The sequence below is a fragment of the Crassostrea angulata genome, chromosome 2, assembly GCF_025612915.1.
Source record: "Crassostrea angulata isolate pt1a10 chromosome 2, ASM2561291v2, whole genome shotgun sequence".
Classification (NCBI taxonomy): Eukaryota; Metazoa; Mollusca; class Bivalvia; order Ostreida; family Ostreidae; genus Magallana; species Magallana angulata.
The window spans coordinates 7,074,608-7,089,903 of NC_069112.1; the positions used below are offsets into that span (position 1 = coordinate 7,074,608).

Genomic DNA, 15,296 nt, shown 5'->3' on the forward strand with positions numbered 1-15,296 from the left:
GTCTACCCACCCACCCTCTGTAGAAGTAAAAAATGGGTGAAGTATGTTGATGTAAAATTGGCATATGGTATGCATCTATTTGCATGTAGTGTACATATATACTATGAAATGATCTATTTTAAAGGGAAAATGCAAAAGATGCAATGCATAATATCATCCTACATTCAGATTTAAATCCTTGCAAAGGTTTTATGCCCAAAACTTAAACATGATCTGAATGCGGGAGGGTATTAAACACTGAGGATAGGGTAAAATTCTCTTTAACACCAACAGTAAAACCTAGACGTACAACGTGCAGCACTGCTATAAACACATTCAAATCTACATCACTTATCAACTTCCGCCATCAGAACTCAAACAGTAACAGAAGATGTGCGCGATTTTCAACAGCTAAGTGATGCTGTCGCAAATCTCGGTGCTTCACTAGGAAATTCTTTGGCTTCAACACTCAGTCAAGCGTGAGCTCAGTATAAATATTAGATTGATTTGTTTTATTCATTTTTTTGTTTTTCATATTAGTCTATTTTTAGCTCATATGAAGAGGATATGTTCCAAACTCCAAACAACCTTAATATAACCAAAAGTGCGAATCTGTGCAAAAAATACCTTTCAATTTTACCCAGGCTACGACAGAGATATACAGAAAGTCAATCCCTGAACGATTTCCTGAAAAAGCTGGTGATTTATCATCCTCATTCGGCATCCAGTCACGTGGTGTCATGTGACATATGCTTGCTAGTTCCCTGATCAGTTTTGCTACTACTCCCAGTGCGAGCGCACGTGCTAGGTTATAATTGTTATCGTGAAATTAATTTTACGCGGAATTTTACGTTGTGAAATATGGCTGATTCGTTATTGCAAAGACTTGCTATAGAATTGGAAAGTGACGACCATTTGGATATTTATACTGAGGCGGCAAATGCCCCGAGTAATCTCGGAAGTCCTCAAAATACAAGTACTCCGATAAAGAAACAGCAATCTGTTCCGGAGTCGTTAAGCGATTCGATTAAGTTCCTGATCGAATCACAACAAAGACAGGTTCAAGAATTTCAGTCTTTGGTGATTGAAGAAAGTATATCCACTAATGCGCGGATTGACACTTTTTGTGAATATCCAGCTTCTAAGAAAAGGAACTCACCTAACGATGATATAGAGATAGATAATCTCTCTGTAGAAGGAAACTCTTCTCAAGAAAAAGAGGAAGCCAAGCCAGACGGTAATATTTCAATCTTGTCTAACCTTTCAGACAAAATCACTTCTTCTGAAAAGACGGGGCCGTCTATTATTGCAGAACTTTCCAAGATTCTGAAATATATTGTTCGCGATCGGCAAACAAAATAGAATTATGAAAAAAGAACTGCTTTATCGGAGAAGAATCCTCGGCCCGAAAACTGTGATTACCTCTCTACTCCGAGGGTTAATCCCAACAATTGAAAGTTGAAAAGGGTTTTTGGGTGCAGTCTGTGGTTGCTTGTATGAAGAGGCAGATAGAGTAAAAGTCGACCTTTTCACGTTCCATTAAATATTACAAGCTTGTGTTCTTCGAAGAAATGCCCGTCATGTGAAAAACAGTTTAATTTTGAAATTGTTCTTTGTGTTTAAAACATGGGGTAAAATCCTTTTACTGTCATAAGGTATTGAGGAGATGTATATTCTACTTCTTGACTGGAAAGACTACTAAAATGCCCGCGGTTCGACACTCTGTCACATCTGTAACATTTTTTTCTTATTATTTCAATGATTCAAAACTATTTTTAAAATATACTTTATTTTTTCTAAATATTTCTCCGAGATATTTTCTTTTATTAGTATTTAGCATTGTTTTTATAGAAACAATTTTTAAATCAATCATAATATCGACCGTCATGCCTTAATGGGGCATGGTCACGATTGTGGTCAAATTCAATTTTACTGTTTTTATTATTTACAATGTTTATGGAATATATTTCTAATGATCATGTGAAATTTGGGAGTCAGGCGTAGAGTTATGAGCAAGAAAAAAGGATCACAATTTTTTGTCATGTAAACACATGTAAAATGCTCATGCCCTGTTTTTGTTTACGTATAATATATCTGTAAAAAAAATAAAGCTGATTTGTCTATCTTCTTATTCATATTGAGCATAAATAAACAAATCGTAACGTTAAACACATTCATTGCAAGTCTAAAACTGGAATTTCCACTTCTACTTTAAAAAAGAAATCGTTACCATTCCCCATTAACCTACCCGCGAGGCCAAAAATTCAAAACGACATTTTCCAATATGTGGGATCCTGTGATAGATACCAAACAAGAGGCCCATGGGCCACATCGCTCACCTGAGGAACAATAGGTATGATAAAATCAGCTTAATGGAGTCATAATACAAACTATCTGGACAATGTACAATAATACATGTAGATCCTGTATAAATAAAATCCATTTTCCCCTGGATATTCTTATGTTTATAATCATTAGTCCCTTTTCTAACAAGATGATTTTATAGTCATATCATATGTTGAGTATTGCAGTTCTCAAAATGATCCTTAACAATAGTGTATATATTAGATATAAACGTACATCAAACTCTGAACCTTCTCGGGAGGCCAGAGAATTGTCCTGGGGCCAAAGTCTTAACAATTATAAAGAAACATCTGGCTGATTAGTTTCTGAGAAGATTTTTAAAGATTTACCCTATATATTCCTTTGTTAAACTTTGACCCCCCATTGTGGCCCCACCCTACCCCTGGGGATCATGATTTTCACAACTATGAATTTACACTACCTGAGGATGCTTTCACACAAGTTTCAGCTTTCCTGGCTGATTAGTTTCTGAGAAAAAGATTTTTAAAGATTTACTCTGTTTATTCCTATGTAAAACATCGACCTCCCATTGTGGCCCAAACTTACCCCCAGGGTTATGATTTTCACAACTACCTGAGGATGCTTCCACACAAGTTTCAGCTTTCCTGGCTGATTAGTTTCTGAGAAGAAGATTTTGAAAGATTTACTCTATATAATCATATGTTAAACTTCGACCCCCCATTGTGGCCCCACCGTATCCCCAGGGGTTATTATTTTCACAACTTTGAATCAACACTACCTGATAAGGCTTTCACACAAGTTTCAGCTTTCCTGGCAAATTAGTTTCTGAGAAGAAGATTTTTAAAGATTTACTCTGTTTATTCCTATGTTAAACATCGACCCCCCATTGTGGCCCCACCCTACCCCCGGGGGTCATGATTTTCACAACTATGAATCTGCACTACCTGAGGATGCTTTCACACAAGTTTCAGCTTTCCTGGCTGATTAGTTTCTGAGAAGAAGATTTTTAAAGATTTTCTCTATATATTCCTATGTTAAACTTCGATCCCCCATTGTGGCCCCACCGTACCCCAGGGGTCATGATTTTCACAACTTTGAATCTACACTACCTGAGGATCCTTCCACACAAGTGTCAGCTTTCCTGGCCGATTAGTTTCTGAGAAGAAGATTTTTAAAGATTTATTCTATATATTCCTATGTAAAACTTCGATCCTTCATTGTGGCCCCACCCTACCTCCGGGGATCATGATTTTCACAAATTTGTATCTACATTACCTGATTAGGCTTTCACACAAGTTTCAGCTTTCCTGGCTGATTAGTTTCTGAGGAGAAGATTTTTAAAGATTTACTCTATATATTCATTTGTTAAACTTCGACCCCCAATTGTGGCCCCACCCTCAGGTGAGCTGAAAAGGTTAAGTTTACAATACAATAAGTTGTTAGAGTTGGTTTCTGGAAGAACAGACTTTGAAAATTTTCTTAATAAATATTGACAAATTTTTTACCTTTTTAAGCTTTAGTTTTTAAGATCTGTGTACAAACATAGAATTGTGAGCAAATCTCTGTATCTTGCTTATAATTCGAAACTTAACACTCAAATATGGTTAGTAAATAGAAACTGTAAACAATTAAACACAAGAAACATGCACTACATGTATAACAAATAAAGAACACAATTTATTTTTTCGAAATGAATCACATATATACATGTATATACCTACATATTTCCGTCAGCGATATCAAACTCTATTTAAACTGAATAAACTCGAGAAAATGCCGAGCATCTCAACAAAACCTATTGCATTAATCTACATGTACCATTACGCAAAAGATAATGCCGAATTACCGATAGAATGAATTGTATTTCAGTATCCCTACATCCGATTTTGCTTAATTTGCGCAGGTAAACAGTTAACTGTTTGATTTACCGAAGTCTCTGTTTGATTTGATACGTAAAAATCACGAAATACAGACGATAATTTCCAGGTTACAAAGCATAATGAGAACGAAACGAAAATCAGAACAAGCTAACACCAACGTCATGTGTGAAAACTGTCAACGCATTGAAATATTTAGCCTCAATTAACTTCACAAAATCGGCACAAATATATTTTGTATGTTTCAAAATTTCCCTTCATACTCGAACTGTTGCACAACAAGCAAATTCATCATAGTCAGATCGACCCTTTTTCGTATAATGTCATGGCTGCTTTAAACAAAGAACCTCGTTTTAGAAGTATGGAATCATTTTACCGGATGCCGAACCCGAAGCTATTAAACTGATTGAAACACGCCTTTCCATTATTATTATTTTCGTAATATCTCAGATTTGAAACAGAATTACCACTTAATTTTTGCAATTTATATTTTCCTTCCCATAAGGATAATTTATGCTAAACTAGGTTGAATTTGCCTCGGTAGTTCTTGAGAAGAAGATTTTTAAAAATGCACCCCCCTTTTTCTACAGTTTCAAGGTTTTCTCCGCTTTGAATACAGATCAAACTTTTATTTCTGCAATTTATATTCCCCCTCCCATAAGGATGCTTTGTGCCAAATTTGGTTGAAATTGGATAAGCGGTTTTAGAGAAGAAGTTCAAAATGTAAAAAGTTTACAGACGAACAGACAGACGGACGACGGACAAAATGTGATCAGAATAGCTCACTTGAGCTTTCAGCTCAGGTGAGCTAAAAACCAAAAGAGGTTCTGCTAAAACTAGACCACTTTTAACAAATATGCCACAGTAAATGATACAAAATCTTACTGTGTGTTATTTCATAAAATTAAAGTCGATGGCCAGATACTTCAGCACTAAAAACTATTGATGATAGGGAAATTGATGCAATACTCTAATAAGAAATATTTGCTCCAGATATACGACAAATAGTTCTTATTAGTGTCCTACAGAGAACTGTATTTTACTGTTAATTTTAGAGACTTTTTTTGTGATCGGCTTCGCCCGAGCACTGTTGTGTCCATATGAGGCATCCGGCAAATGCTTCCACGTGCGCACACATTGCGCTTACACAAGTAATTCTTATGAAAATTTGAAGATTGGTTTAGTATTTATATAACATTTTACTCAGTTTAAATTCAATTCATTTACCTTAAGAGATGCAAACATACAAATACAGTTCGACCTGTTAATTTAAGAATGCACATTTTGTCTCACGCGTATGAATTTCGAACGAAAGACTCATTCAGTAATGCAGTTGACCTTGATGCTCTGACCTCAATCATAAGAAGATGCTCCATGAACTGACCTCGATCTATTGATGTTGCATAATAGCTAGGAAGACGGCTTGATTAGTATACAAGGTTACCTGTACGTTATAATGCGACCTCATTAGCAAGTTATGATGGCATTCAATGTTTTTCAGTCGCATTGAATTATTTTCTTTGTATACGTGTTAACGTTTGAAGAGCCGTACTCAGTAATATGAAGAAAAAGAAGATACCTTAACATTTAATAATTACTTTAAAAATATAAAACTAGACAAGGAGTTTACAAACGGATTTTCCCAAATTTATTTCAAAACTAAATTGTTGACGGTTTATAATGATGATATTATGGTGCCGTACAGATTCAAAATATTCTATATTTTGTAAAGATACAGTACCTTTTTAATTATTTTACATCAAATTGATCATGTTGATTGCTTCTAGCTATCAATATATCATCATTCCTTTAATAGGAATACTTTTTTTTCCCATTTATTTTAGCGCTCTGTGAAATTTTTCAGATTACCAGACATCGAATAACCACCCTCAGACAAACTCAGCATGTATGTGACAGAACGGTACAAAAGCACAATGTTTGGATTATAGCGATGAAAATCCGAAAATTCTTCAAGTGCTTTAATGGCTATTCGCAAATATCCATCCATGCAATCCACTTAATGCTCCGTTTTCCTTATGTTTGTAGACAACGTGCTTTTCTCCTTTGATAAAACTGTTATGCCTGAAGAAAATCTGGGAAGAAACGACAAACAGTACATCAAACTAATCCAAGATATCCATAAAATAAAATCAGTGAGAAAATTGCACAAGAAAATGAACAGCAGTTCTTAAACTGAATCTAAACACAATATGTCTTATATTCATCACACTGTTAACTCAATGCAATAACTTGCACCGCAGACTTTAAATGCGAGTCTGAAAACAGGCCGAGTTCAGAGAGCTTTATTACCTTTTGCAGGATTTTTGTTAAGTGGTTTGTTTCAAATTGCCACAATGAATGATGTTAATATTCTTGATAGTCACATAAATACAATCAAACAAATATCAAGCACGATTTTATATACTCTTAACACGTTTCACATCTCTTCCTTTATGAAAGTGATAGACGAAATGATAAGTAATTTACTTACTGATATTCAGACTTATTACGAACAAATAACATGTCATGTTTATATGTAATATTATATTATTTTTCAGTCTTTTCATTTTGGAAAAATCTAAATTTGCAATTGGAAAATAATTAGTTTACTATGAACTACGGAAAGTTGCATTCACATATGTTAGTAATTTCATCTTGACACCTCCCTGCCCTGAATCTTGGTATCAATGTCATTATTGTTTAATTATTGCCATATTAACAGTCAGATCCGAAAAATACGGTTTTTTTAAAATTTATTCATGGTTAGAATAAGGGTTTCCTGTCTTCCATATGTGAACGTTGTAAAATTCTGCTTGCTGATGCAAATTTTAAACTTTTTAATTAATTATATTGGTCATTTTATGTGAGAGTAGGCGGAGTATATAAAGATGAAAAGTGTGTGCGTGAAAATTGTGTGTTCTTTAATTACTGAAATACTGATTTTCGGATTTAACGAATTTGAAAAACTGTATTTATTACTCAACATCAAAGCTTAATACGTTACACGGTGGAGAATCTAAATTAGTTACAAAATTTATTTTTAGACTTTCAAATTACGCTTTGGGATTTTCTAATTCCCTTGAAGAGACTTTTATTGAAATGCCAAAAGAGGAACCATTCAAGAACAGTTCTCTCAAAGACTCGCAAAGTGTGAACCATTTAAGGTAACTACATACTCGTAAAATTCTCTGATGAAAGTTGAAAAACCGAACTGATTTCAACTTAATAGGCTAAAATGTCATCAATTGTTAGAAAAAATATACATGTCATCACACTTTTTGAGATGCCAGATAAACATAAACTAAAGCATATGTTAGCATCAGAAACTGTATTTTTTTTTGTTAAAAGTAAAATCTTGTAGGCAGAAATTTTCTTGTTTAATTTTAATGTCAACTTTATCAGAAAACTAAAATTACAAAAATATTTTAAAATTAATCGTTGGGATAACAAAAACTATAGCATTTAGACTTACAACTGAGAGAAAAGTCAGAAAAAGAGGTATTTCCCCTTTGCATAGATAAGATGTATAAACAAATGGAAATTTAGGATAAAATTAAGCTGCGAAAATATCTTGAACCTACCAATAATTCTAATTACATCCATGTGATTATATTCACATAAAATAAATAAAACTATCTTGCACAAATCTTAAAGAGTTCAAAATTTTACAAAAAGGTATGACATCACAGAACACTGGATCTACTTTAAGGCTAATCGAGCGAGAACGCAGCAAAATTCCTATCCGAATTCCGTTCATTCTGTACTCTACACAATCTTGTCGATGACAAGAGAATCATTGCAACGTTCCATCTGCATTTAAAGGGAAGCGCTTAAAAGCATTTCTCTGATAAATACTATTGAACCTTTTCAAAATGCATTTCAAAAATATGGCCCAAGAGCAACTCAGCCTCTTTTTACTACCCGAATCCATTTTTTAAACATTCGGCAATTTGAACATAAACTTTAAGAATACAACGAATACAAGACCTACCTTATTCAAAACCATCCAGCAAATGTTTACAAAGAAGCTTATTTATATAGGCACGTCGTGTGTCGTCACTTTATCGTACCGCACCTTTCCCAATTTCCTCGCATGAAAAACACTGAACACTCTACCATTTTTCCCCCTGCCACAGTTTTTCAAACCATGCCTCTGAACTTCTTGATATACCTAACTATCAAGTATTATATTTTCGCATTCTACTAATATCCACCGCTATTCCAAACTTCAAAGTGTCTCTTTTCTTTAACAACGATCAAATTTGAAAGTACACCTACAACAGTTCGTTTATAAAATCTTAAAAATGTAATTGTTGATTGTCCAAATTATCAATAAAGATCAGTTAATCGAGATACCTACCTGCTCTTTTCTTTCAGATGTTAAATGATAGTAGTATTTATAAATTTACGAAAGTCATAACATCATATATACATATTATATTATAATAATATCGCCAAATGTTTGTAGACTACATAATTTTCTATGATTTTTGAAAATCATTTAACAATACCTGAAGCGTCAGCGATAACAGAAGTATGTATTTCCGGTATTGCTTTTGTAGGCGGCATCGAAATAAAGATAGATGAAGTACACAGCTAAAAATGCTCTGCCATTCAATCAAGTAAATGTTAAATGTATGGTCTGGAATGGTGACTGACTGCCATTTAGCCACTTTTCAGAAGACTGAATGCCAGAGGTTCATACTGTGTTTTTTACTAAATCAAAGTTGCAAATTATCTGAAAACTGATTGCGTTATTTAGAACTATATACTGCCTCGCATTTTCATTTATTATAGTAAAGCAACAAATCTTAAATAAGTGCATATACAGTCATGTGTATTATTTATCGATACAGGCTGCAGTAAACTTAACAAGCATTCTGAGAGTATTGCATAAGCAATACACGTCCCCTACCGGTTTGTATTATTCTATGAAAACTTCCAAGCACACAACTATTTCAGAGCTATTGTAAACGAGATGTCATGCTTTAATCAGAGATAAAAGAACAGAGGAAATTAAAACTATATAGTTGATATAGAAATTAAATAGGAAATAGGTAAAATAATACTCTTTATTTCATCTCCTGTAATTTCGCCAAGTCTATTCTATATTCGCTGGTACAATTTTGTGAAAACAATGCACTGTTATGCACAATATCATTTCTTACCGTCTTCTGTACCCCGAATCAAACCAAACAGTTAAACAGCCCAACCCGACAACGAACCCGATTGTAATAATATTACAAAAAAACCCTGGCGATTAAATTTACAACACAGTGCTTGACACTATTTTATAGAATTCATTTGTTTGTTAGAAATGATCAAAGGAATGGTACAGGAAAAGGAATGGTACAAGTGACGCACGAGATTATTACTGACTAAATACTGACCTCGTTTATTGAGTTACACACCGAACCCGAACATTTTTAATTTGGTATATAAAAAATTAATTTTCTCGAAAATATGTCAATCAGAAGCTACAAAAGTGTAAACTTGATCTGTAGTTTGACATTTTGAAGCTGTTCAGCAAGTTTCATATTATTCCTCAAATGCATAAAGAAAAAAAATATGGAAAACTGAAGTGGGACAGACAGACGGACAGACAGACAGACGGACGGACGGACGGACTGACGGACGCAGAGGAAAGCTATAGTCCCCTCCGGTGAAACCGGTAGGGAACTAACAAGCTGACCAGAGTATGCAAGCAAACCACAGAACCAAAGCAATGGCAAGGACACAACCAACAGTAAGACGTAGTAAACAAACGACCGGATGGCAAGAGTTTAGGCTATAGTGATTATCAAAATTAAAAAGGAATGTGAAGTACTTCAATGTTAATTCAATAGTGATCAATTTCTTTGGTAATGATTTGTTTAGGAAACCACAATGGAAGAGCGTTTACCCTGAGATGACGAAGCCAGACCACTTTGCTAAGTTGTTCCTTTTGAAAGCTTCAGGAATATAAATGCAAGAAAGGATATTAATTACACACCACCTATCATTTATATTGATTTACCAGAGGATGGTGACTCAAAAGTTGATAGAGTCTTTGGAGAACAAAACTTTGCAGATGAGGAGGAAGACCTTTATGTCACTACGATTCGATTCTCTGAAGCTATGTCTTTACTGATGAAATACCTGAAGTTCCTTATGTGAAACCCACGAAGCAATAAAAGATGCATGTATCTCTGAACTGTACGCAGGGACTTTAAGGAAGCATGGTGTTGCATTATTAATGAAACATAGCCTGAGAATCAGCTTCAAATTGTCAGATTAAACATTAGTTATATCATAAGTACATACATAATCGTAATGCCTTGCACAGAAACAAAATAATCGAGAGTGTGTGTGCGCTAAAAGAACATCAACGAAAATTTGTTAGCAGCCCTACTAGTCACCAAATGTGATCTTTTTGTGGCATACTTGTTGAGGAGGATTTAAAAAGGTGTATAAATCAGTTTTGTTTAAGGGCTTTCTAAGCCAGGAGTGATTGGATATTTTAGTTATTAAACAACAGCAACTTACATTATAAAAAGGTAGGAAATAATTTTTGCAAAGAATACGTTCTTACAGATCTAAGAACTATGAAGATCACGAGGGAAGCTCCATCAAAGATAATGGATGGAACAAATTACAGTGAAGCTTTCTTTGAAAAGGTTTCTTTAGTGATCCAAAATTCTATCTTTTTCTCACTTAATACAGATGAAGTATATTTTTAAGGTATTTTAATATTGTTTTATTTTTCTCTTTCAATTATTACGCAATGTCTATGCAGAACAACAATTATGAAACCAGAATGCTAGTAAATAACAAGTCTCTATTAAATATGAAATTTTGGTGTTTTTTTTTCATCGCTAGAACAGGTCCCCAATTACTTAAGACCAATTTTTAAAGAAATTGTTGTCATTATCAAAAGAACCTTTGTTTATCCTAGAAATGATGAAGATTGGAAATAGTACTGATAGCAGTAATGATCTCAGTTTTTCCCAACTTGCCAAAAATAAGACAGCGAGGCTTTTGACAAATTGAAAGGGGAAACCATTTGCAAAGAAATCTCCTCGCCGTTCATCTCTGTTGCCAGGAATAAATTTTCACTGTTTTTATCCGCATGGCATCTGTTATAAATTTGAAGTTATGGAATGTGCAGAATCACTTTACAGGTTTTTTCTCCTTTTGAAATCATGGTTTGAAGAGCCTCCCGCAGTTATCATCTAAAAAAAATTCTTGCAATCTACATAACTATTGCTATTCTCTATTGAATAGAGATCCTTTTTCGCCAAGACATTGTTTGTTGAGGATAGACTTTATTGGATAATCATACAACATGATCCCCGGATATAGGGCCCACTCATTTCCATCATTGAGTATTATCAATGCACAGGTTGTTGAACAGAACAATTCAAAAATAATGAAATTAAAATCTTCTCTGTCATATATGAAGCCAGAAAATTTCATGAACATTCTCATGTTCTTTTTGTGGTTTTGAAACCAGGAGATAAAGAGAAAAATTTCCAAATAACTTGTGATTTAATCAGAGGTCTAGAGTTGTATGCCCTTTATTCTGGACATAACACAATTTAGACCATCAATCGCCAGTGAACATTCAATTGCAATTAATAGTACCGTACCTGTGAGCGTGTACAGAATGTGGTATGATATTGAGATGGCTGGTAATTTGAATTAATTTGATGTTTTAAATGGTTGTTGTATGTGTAAATAAACTAAAAAAATATGAATTTGAGTTTAATTTAGTGTCATTTTAAGATATTTAAGCTACATATAAGCAATAATCACATAATTGCAAACTGAGTTGGCGTTTCAAACAATTAGAAACGGATGGTATGATCGAACTATATGAAAGTAGAATAATTAACGGTTGCCTGTTCTCTTCGTATTTTTGGGAGTTGATTGGGAGTTAATCAACTCTCCTATGTAGTTAATCAGGCAAACCGCAAGTGAAACAGTGTTTGGACCTAAGCACAAATCAACAACGCTGACAACATTTAGTTCTAATCGATAAATTCGATGTAATGAGTTCTTAAGCATTGTTTTTCAAGGAAACTTATTTACATTGTGTGACATTTACGCACTGTCTAAATGAAGAATAGTTTAAACCTATTTTTTCTTCACATACAATAAGCATAATTTTAACTGTACTTTAGTACTATTATTGATAAAGTCATAAACATAACTAGAAAACTGACCAGTCAGGAAGGGCCCCGCTTTGACAATTAATAAAGAGAATTAAAAAAAAAGCTTTGAATTCCATCCTCTTTATATTAACATTGAATCTTCTTTAAAATTTCAAGATAATTCCTGAATGTCCAAAAACTTTAAATAGTAACATTGTATCTGCATAAAACGGGGATAACCTCATATCTTATTTACAAAAACCCTAAATTTAATGTGTATTTAAAAAAATTTAAACAGGTGTTTTCTAAAATGCAAGCCTTCAGTGAATGCAAATACATTGTATCAACCAGGGTTGACCTCAACTTCAAAACAAACATCAGTTGCAGACAAGGTGTTCATTAATCTCTATATGACAGATAGAGATAAGCCTCTAAATTTTCTGCAGCAGGCAAGATAATTAATCCCAGGGGATTAAATGTTCTACTCTCTCATCCTGTTCTTCTAAATTTACAATAAGATTTTTTTTTCCAGAAATGACAGAATGGGGTTATTATCTGATTACCTGTTAAAATTAACAGCATTAAGGCAGAAAAAAATAAAATAAATAATTAAAAAATAAAATAGTGAAAAAGGATATCTTAATATATATCTTGATTTTAGAATTCAATAAAATTATCATTAATCATTATGTACGGTATTTTAACCAAAATAAAGTATGAATATTATATTTTAAATCCATATTTCAAAGATTGTACACAATACTACACATCATTCAAAATTGACCTTAACTTCAAAACAACGTTCATTTGCAGACACAGGCAGCGCAGTAATTAATCACAATGTGACAGATAAAGATAAAGCTTAGAATTTTCTTCCTGTGGAAGGTTAATTATTCCCAAAGGACAAATATTGCACAGCCTTCCAAGTATACAATGGTAACATTCTCAGCAGTTATCTCTCTTTCCCATTCATTTCTGCCTACTGAACTACCAAACCAAACTTGAACTTGATTGAGCAACCATAAAAAGTTATTAGAAAAAAACAGAAAATTTGTGGACGGAAGAGTGACAGACGGACAGACAGAAGGACGGATGGACAGAGTGATTACTAGAGGGCATACGCAAATCCTTGCTGGGCCCTAATTAAAATTTATATTGACTTAACTTCGATATTAACATTAAGGTTCCTTTGTTTATGTCTTGTAGTCCACATAACGCACACACTTTGCTTAACTCCACAAGACTTGGTTTACATCAAATAGCTGTAAATAATTTTCACTGTATTTCCCCCAAAATAATCCTCATAAAAGTTTACACATGTCAAAATTTTGTAACACAAAGATGATCAGGAAAGTTAGGCATGACCGTTGTTGCCCTGAAATTCAAAACTCACAAAGCGCGAGCCTCTGAGCCCAGAAATATGACAAGGGGTAACTCTGATTCTATGTTTACAAGTGCTCGATGGGCATAGTAAAACAATTTATAGTAGCAGTTTAAAAGTACAGCAAATATGCTAGCGTTCATAATTCATTCCTGTCTTTATATTGATTAAACATTGCGGCTAAAATAGTGTGTACATGTAAAAATTATGATAGAAAAAAAAAAGATTTTCCCTGTTGAAGCCCCTTTGCAATACACGGAGAGGCTGTGGCTCTTGCCTGTTTACAAATGACAGCCTGTGTATTGAGGTCAAGATAAAATTAACCAGCCTGTATGTAGAACATACAGAAAGTGTCATCGGATTATCAATTTGAACTTAAAGTTACAAACCATTGTTTCAAATTGTATGTTTTGTGTCATTTGAAGATTTTAAATAAGAATGAGGTATTAATAGCACAGAAAATGAACTGTTGTGCGCCTTTAACACGATTTGGCCAAGTTTTAGCCGTAATTTTATATTATATTGCAAAGAATTGCCAATAAGCTAGGTTAAGGCGGAATATTTTATGACAGCAAGGGGGTAACGGGCAGTGAGAACTTTAACGAGGCTGAACACACGGATAAGAACTGAGGTAAGGTCCGGGTATGAATAAGATGGAAGCCGTCTAACATTTAAAGCGCTTTCCATGTACGCCTTTGATACTCCTAAGTACGGCTACATTTTAACCGGAATACGTCTAAGTTCACCCTGAGTCCAGCCGGAAAACGGCCAACGTTTTCGTACGGGACTGATTGTGACAATTTGCTTGATGAACTGGCCGAATGTTTTGGTACCGAAGATAAATGTGGCGAAGCAATTCATGAAAAACTCGCCATAGTCACAAATGACGGCGTTCGAGCTGTTGTAGATTCGCAAAAAATTAAAGAATTGAGCGAAAAATATATCAGACCGAAGAATGTGCAAAATTTGGTTACCCCACAATTAAAAGAAGAAATCCGCGCTCATTTGAGTCGGATAACCCGGAGCCAAGATATACGGATTCAAAAAACACAGACGCTGGTAGGGAAAGCCATCATCCCGCAGCTACAGCAAATTAATTTGCTACTTAAAGCAAAGCAGAAGGGTGAGACACCCTCCATGAAAGAACTCACCAGCTTGTCGAAGGACAGCTTAAACTTGATGACTTACGTGTACTGTTGTACGAGTTAACTCACCATTTCTGTGATAGTAAAAGTTACCTCTTTCTCAGTACTATTCGAACGAAATAAATGGAATCTTTCTTATATTCTTAATTAATCCCCTGGGATTAATAATCTTGCCTGCTACAGAAAATTCAGTGGCTTATCTCTATCTGTCATATGAAGATTAATGAACACCTTTGTCTGCAACTGATGTTTGTTTTTAAGTTGAGGTCAACCTTGGGTGATACAATGCATTTGCATTCACTGAAGGCTTGCATTTTATAAAACACCTGTTTAAATCTTTATTTTAAATACACATCTAATTTAGGTTTTTTATTAAGACATGAGGTTATCCCTGTTTTATGCAGATACAACTTACTATTTAGAGTTTTTGGACATTCAGGAATTATCTTGAAATTTT

General features: G+C 34.1%; 1 pseudogene; it reads left to right on the top strand.

The window, feature by feature from the left end:
- Positions 1–840: 840 nt before the first annotated feature.
- Positions 841–14,903, top strand: LOC128172068 (uncharacterized; annotated as a pseudogene).
- The last annotated feature ends 393 nt before the right edge of the window (positions 14,904–15,296 follow it).